Source organism: Haliotis rubra, unplaced genomic scaffold (assembly GCF_003918875.1).
Source record: "Haliotis rubra isolate DU_JTF1 unplaced genomic scaffold, ASM391887v1 Scf39, whole genome shotgun sequence".
Lineage (NCBI taxonomy): Eukaryota > Metazoa > Mollusca > Gastropoda > Lepetellida > Haliotidae > Haliotis > Haliotis rubra.
The window spans coordinates 255,447-263,112 of NW_025767068.1; positions in this window are offsets into that span (position 1 = coordinate 255,447).

The window sequence follows — 7,666 nt, forward strand, 5'->3', positions numbered from 1 at the left end:
TCAGTGTCAAATACTGGACTGTACTGATACCAGTGTCAAATGCTTGGTTGTACTTATATCAGTGTCAAATACTAGGTTGTACTAATATCAATGTCAAATACTGGGTTGTACTAATATCAGTGTCAAATACTGGGTTGTACTAATATCAATGTCAAATACTGGGTTGTACTAATATCAGTGTCAAATACTGGGTTGTACTAATGTCAGTGTCAAATACTGGGTTGTACTAATATCAGTGTCAAATACTGGGTTGTACTAATATCAGTGTCAAATACTGGGTTGTACTAATATCAGTGTCAAATACTGGACTGTACTGATACCAGTGTCAAATACTGGGTTGTACTAATACCAGTGTCAAATACTGGGTTGTACTAATATCAGTGTCAAATACTGGTTGTACTAATATCAGTGTCAAATACTGGACTGTACTGATACCAGTGTCAAATACTGGGTTGTACTAATGTCAGTGTCAAATACTGGGTTGTACTAATATCAGTGTCAAATACTGGGTTGTACTAATATCAGTGTCAAATACTGTACTAATATCAGTGTCACTACTGTACTGTACTGATACCAGTGTCAAATACTGGGTTGTACTAATGTCAGTGTCAAATACTGGGTTGTACTAATGTCAGTGTCAAATACTGGATTGTACTAATATCAGTGTCAAATACTGGACTGTACTGATACCAGTGTCAAATACTGGGTTGTACTAATATCAGTGTCAAATACTGGGTTGTACTAATATCAGTGTCAAATACTGGGTTGTACCTAATATCAGTGTCAAATACTGGATTGTTACTAATATCAGTGTCAAATACTGGGTTGTACTGATACCAGTGTCAAATACTAGGTTGTACTAATATCAGTGTCAAATGCACTGGATTGTACTAATATCAGTGTCAAATACTGGACTGTACTAATATCAGTGTCAAATACTGGATTGTACTGATACCAGTGTCAAATACTTGGTTGTACTAATGTACTAATATCAGTGTCAAATACTGGGGTTGTACTAATATCAGTGTCAAATACTGGGTTGTACTAATAATGTCAAATACTGGGTGCACACCAACATACTAATACTGGACTGTACTAATATCAGTGTCAAATACTGGGTTGTACTAATATCAGTGTCAAATACTGGACTGTACTGATTGTCAAATACTGGGTTGTACTAATATCAGTGTCAAATACTGGATTGTACTAATATCATTGTACTGTACTAATATCAGTGTCAAATACCTGGACTGGTTGTACTGATACCAGTGTCAAATACTGGGTTGTACAATGTCAAATATAATCAGTGTCAAATACTGGGTTGTACTAATGTCAATGTCAAATACTGGATTGTACTAATATCAGTGTCAAATACTGGACTGTACTGATACCAGTGTCAAATACTTGGGTTGTACTAATATCAGTGTCAAAATACTAGGTTGTACTTATGTCAGTGTCAAATACTGGGTTGTACTAATATCAGTGTCAAATGCTGGGTTGTACTAATATCAGTGTCAAATACTGGGGTTGTACTAATATCAATGTCAAATACTGGGTTGTACTAATATCAGTGTCAAATACTGGGTTGGACTAATGTCAGTGTACTCGTACTAATACCAGTGTCAAATAGATACCAATGTCAAATGCTGAGTTGTACTAATATCAGTGTCAAATGCTGGAGTTGTACTGTCAAAGTTACTGGGTTGTATATATCAGTGTCAATACTACTGTGTCAAACTGTACTGATACCAATGTCAAATACAAATGCTGAGGTTGTACTAATATCAGTGTCAAATACTGGGTTGTACCCATACCAGTGTCAAATACCTGCAGTTAATTGTTGTTGATACATCAATGTCAAATCACAGCTCTGGGTTGTATGTCAGTGTCAAAACTGTGTACTAATGTCAGTGTCAAATACTGGACTTGTACTAATATCAGTGTGTCAAATACTGGACTGTACTGATACCAGTGTCAAATACTAAAGGGCTGTACTAATATCAGTGTCAAATACTAGGTTGTACTAATATCAGTGTCAAATACTGGGTTGTACTAATATCAGTGTCAAATACTGGACTATGTATTAGGGTCTATCAGGCACCGTGTGAACCACTGTTACGATATGTAATACTAATATCACTGTCAAATACTGGGTTGTACTAATATCAGTGTCAAAAGAAACAGGATTTGTACTAATGTCAGTCTTAGAGCATTAGGTCTACTAGGCACAGGGTCAAATACGTCTTGGGCCTCACATTGAAACATTTGATGTTTTTCAATTTTTCCCTTTCCCAATAATTGATACTAATATCTTTCCTTGTCTAAAAGATTACTGCGGCTACTTTGACGTCATGTAGCTAAGACTTTCTTCACCGTGGAGTGTCAAAGTTTTAGTCGTTTGCTTTCATTAGTGACAAATTGTCCAGAACCTTTCGAAGAATGAGACTATTGTCTTGATCACCACGTTTCGTGTCAAATGAGACACGGTATTAGGAAGGACGCTTTCCCTGTAGTGATATATCATGGTACAACATCAAATGTGTTCATATTTACTTGTATTTTTCTCAGCTTGTAAACACATGAACGTATCCTTTGCTCTGCTGTCCATCCAGGTGACATCGATTCCATACGTTTCAAACACTACTTGGGTATATAAAGAATGGACATCCCACGTTTATTTTAATGATTATGGTTAATCGATGAGACAGAGACTTGGTGAGACCTTTCATCCATAGTTACAACTGTTCAAACATTGTCGCACTTTATCACATATCAACACATTTTATCTGGTATCACAAGATTTGACCACACACACACACACACACACCCATTGGCTATTACCTTATTACAGTAGCAATATAACGCTCAGTCTGTCGCCGGTGGATCCTCTGTATCATTTCACGCTTGGATCACCATGATTATCTTGCTGATGTCGGCCTTTTCTGTCGTTCTCCAGAACATGTCAACATCATGCCACTGCCTGAGACTTTGTGCCCTCTTAAAGTGCGTACTTAAACAATTCTCACTCCTGTGTTGCATCACTTTTAAACTTTTTAAAAGGAACTATTCGAGCAAATACAAGTTTAGTTGTACAAGTGTACTCTCTCCCTCTTTCCTCTGCGCTTTGAGCATGCACTAGAGTGTGGATTATAGCGCATAAGAAATGTCCATTATTATTAATTTTTATTATTAAATGTTCATCTGACCAATGACATTAGCTGAAGCAGTCTTGGGTGTCTTTGGGTGTCACATGTCAGAAAGTGGAGTCTGCAATTTTAACTGTAGTGTTCAAACATTTATTAAGACAGTAATTTCATACTTACTATGTCTTTTCTATATTTTCATTAAACACCCTTTCTTAAATTGTCTTTACCACACAATTATGAGCAAATTTCGAAAACCCTACTGCATCCTTTTGAGCAGAAATAATTCGGAGATTAATGCCAACTGATTAAAAATGATGACATGAGGCAGATAAGTAGTTTGATAAACTGATCTAGGGGACGAGGCCTTTATATACAAACTGATTGCTAATTTCAACTGTAGTGCTTTGTGTCTTACGATGTAAGAACTCATTATTATTTATTTTCATTTTGATTACTGTTTGTTGTTACTTATGTTGTAATACCGGTATGTTGATGTCTTATGTTCATCGCTTTGTTTATTAATTAGTGTTAAGCAAACATTGATTTTCATCATAAACAGGTGATTAAAGAGCAAACAATTTTTGAAACAAAGTTTTGTGATAATTTGTTTTTAAAAATGTGTTTCCACATAATACCTATTCTCTGCATGCATATACCAACTTTGTTTATAGTCGCCCTCGTACTATATTAACAACCAAGACCAGGGAGTCGGAAAGCCTGGGAGCGGCATATCATACAAAGGGAGACAATCCATCACATTCCACGTCACCACGAAGGACAACCAAATGAAAAAGAATATACATAAAAGATGATTGGTTTATCTTGTGGAATGAGATGCAAACATGGGAATGACGTCATCATCGGTCTCATTTCGGCTAAAGTGCTACTTGTAGAATAACATGGTCAGATTTAAAGGACTGCAATATGTTTTGTCAAATGATTCTTACCGATAACCACAAACGACCTGGATTTTAAAATGTAAAAAAGCGCTGGTAGAAGGAATTCTGCTTCTAAAATGCACTATCATTCAGTGATAATATTAATTTATTTTATAGATTTAATGTTTCGTTAGCATAATAACAGGAACATTATTTCCGGACGAATTAAACGAATCAAAACATATATTGAGTTTTCATAGCTTTTCTGTCAGGGATCCGTGCCAATTTACGTTTATCAGATGTGTGCTTAAGGCTACTAATTGCCTGAGTTCCACTCTGTGATGGCTCAGTGGGTTAGATCGCTAACTTCATTGTGTGCTGTTGTGCAGGTGCGTCAGTCTGAGAGGTGGCTTCGAAACCCAGATACGACTCTAGCAAAACAGATACTGGGACCTGTACTGAGAACGTGTAATCCCAAATACAGAATTTGGTACATCCGACCACTTTCTGAGAGGCAGTCTGTTGTCATAGGAAGGACCTAAAGTACTCACGGAAATAGAAATAAAATGTTTTTTGGTGTTTATTTCGTAGTTTTGTACACAGCTTAAGTTTCATTGTTAAATATTCTATGACTATCGTTCGGAACTTTTGTTTTAACACTTATTATAAAATCATCCGAAATAGATGAGTTCACTGGAGAGCAAATCGTGTCATTTTACCCCTTGAAAAGCCATCAGTCAAAATGTACGTTTCTGATGCAAGCTATAGTATGCAAATGAGATGTAGCCTACTCTCCATCGGTACATAATATATTTTATGAAAAAACGTCATCCTTTATTTCTTTTATCCTAGTTGATATGCAAAATAATTGATTTAGGGATTTTCTCATTTCATTTTCATGTCTCTACTCTTGTCGAAAGTTTGCTATATTAACGAGGTAGCTGCTACAACCCATTGTTGATTGTGACATAAGTTATAACATATTTCTAAATTTGTTGATAATATACATTTTTTGGTTATTTTTACCTGTAAAATGGTATTTCGGATGATGATTAGAGGACCCAATATAAATGGCCTAGTTCGAAAAAAACATATTATATTAAACATATAATATTTATTAAATCTACCTATTTTAATAAAGTAATATACAAATAAACGCCCCAAACCGTTTCATCTCTATTTCCGTGAGTACTATAATTTACATCCTATACATAAACATAGTCCTAAAACATATTAATTCATTATCATAAATTTTCAATATATGATGTTTAGATTTTACTCATAATCCATGTGTTTAATTTTACAGATGAATGTTATTTGTTTGAAGCCGGTGTGAGGATAAGAAATGCACTTGTCATTCCTACAAACGGAATAAGGGATACAACTCCAGCACCACTTCTCAACACCACAAGCAGCCTCAACAGAACGGCTAGTCTCGGAATTACACGACTGAATCACGAGTCATCTTTCGGTTCCTCCCGGACTTATACGAGTGATGACGATATCGTTGTCGCATCCATTCGTCAGTATCGCGCACCATATCCGGGACAAACCGAGCCGTACACATAATATCGTGACGTCATCACTTTTTGTGCACGCTAGAGAGTACACAAGAAAAGAGAACCGGTGGCATTTCAGATTGGTGTATGTTTCTTTAATCTTCTTTTGTTTCTGTCGTTGCACTATGTTCTGCAATCGTTAATGTTTTCATGTCAAATAATCTTTGTTGCATGCCATGCACTGAATTTAGCTGTGGTTGCATGCATTAGGAATACATCGGGTGCATGGGGAAGTTGACGAATCGAGTGACCTGAGATTTATTTTTGTTTCCTGCCGATATGCAGAAATGGGACTTCGTGTGTGTCGTTGAAAATGCGACCTTGAAATGCTTGTCGATATGTTTACAAACACTCACATTGCACATGTAGTTCGATCATGTCGAAATTTGCATTACAGCATATTTTAAACGTGCTTGTCAAAGGACATCTGCGCAGCCAGTGGGGGTGGGCTTCATGCTAGTTGAACTAAGGTTGTTGTTTTTATTATTTATTTACAAACGAATAATTGTCAGATGTGTCCTTATTCATACCTTGACGCCTTTCTGATGTTTTAGCATTTCAAAATAATTTTAGTGTGTTTGTTGGTTTTACTGAGTGTGGAGATTTCACTGACGTTTTGTGAACCTGAATGTTTGAACAGCATCGAACAAGTTAGTGAGTTAATAAACATGAAGCATACATTCTTGCTTATTGCATTGATCGACCTTTCAAAGTAGATGTTTTCATTGTAATCAAGCTGAGTGTGTATTTACGATGCCCAAACGTTGCTTGATAAGAGTATGATAATGTACACCAAAACGTTGCAATATGCAACAGACATATTGTTATCCACATAGTTGTATGCTTCATTGTAGTATGCAAATTACTCTTTGCCTGCTTCTCTAGTTAAAAAACATTGTTGCACGTTTTTATTTTTGGGTATATATGCAGGGATCATTTTGGACTTTGCCATTGAGCATACTTGTATTTAGATATGAAATGGCACATTGAAAACAGCATAAGGAGCCCTCACAGCTCATATCAATCCCACATTTCACCACACAATTTAACATCTAAACCCTCATAAATATGCATCTAACCATGTGTAGAGCATGCTTCCTTTGTCTTCGACCATACTATAACCATCCGACCATACTATAAGTTCATAACCATCTGATGTGGCGGTTACAACCCGGACGGAACTACTTTCTCAAACGAAAAGAACAATTTCGACTATAATTACTTTTTATTACTTTTTAATGACAACAGACACTGAAATCGCGACACGATCGTCCGTCACACTTTGCGAGACTGTGGTAGTGGTAGCTACGTCGACATTGGAGTCAGCAGTTCGTCGTCTTTTAGGGAGTTCACCGTCACCTTGGATCACATTGCTCAGTTCTTTCTCCTGAGCTGTAATAACTCGCTTGTACTCTTACAGTGGTACTCTGATGTCCCGTTGTTCTGGCGATTAGTTGTTCATCAATGCCTGACTGAAAGAGTCGAGTGGCGCATGTAGTTCTGAGTGATTGCTGTAAAAACCTGCAATAAGACAATTTACATTATTGCTAGTCTAACAAATTAAGGAATATGGCTATATGTTCAACGCTTTTCAATACCGCCCCTTTGAACAGTCATACAGAAGCCTTGTCAATTTACGCTTACAGTACAAGGGCAGCCTCAATCAGAAATATGGTCACGCCATACTGTGAAACCAAAAACCACCACATTCACAAGTTTAATGAAAAGTTAAAAAGGTAAAACTTACCTTCCAAGCCTGCTTGTTTACACATCTTGCCAACTGTCTGCTGCAGAGTGTGTTTTCCAACAGCCTGCTGACTGTACCACTGATCATCTCTGGGCTTCACCAGTGGTAGCAAATACATGACACGGGAGTTGGTCGGACGCAGACTACAGTACTTTCTGAATATCGCAACTACACACTTGTTACGATCGTCACTGGCGTATGCACGAACACACTTTGGAGGAACACCAAAATCCTTAAGTCCACGCTGGTAACACTTACTAGTCTTCTCAGAATAAAGAAGAAATTCTCCAGTGTCATCCTTGTCAATTTCGAATTGGTCAACTGTAAGATTCCTGT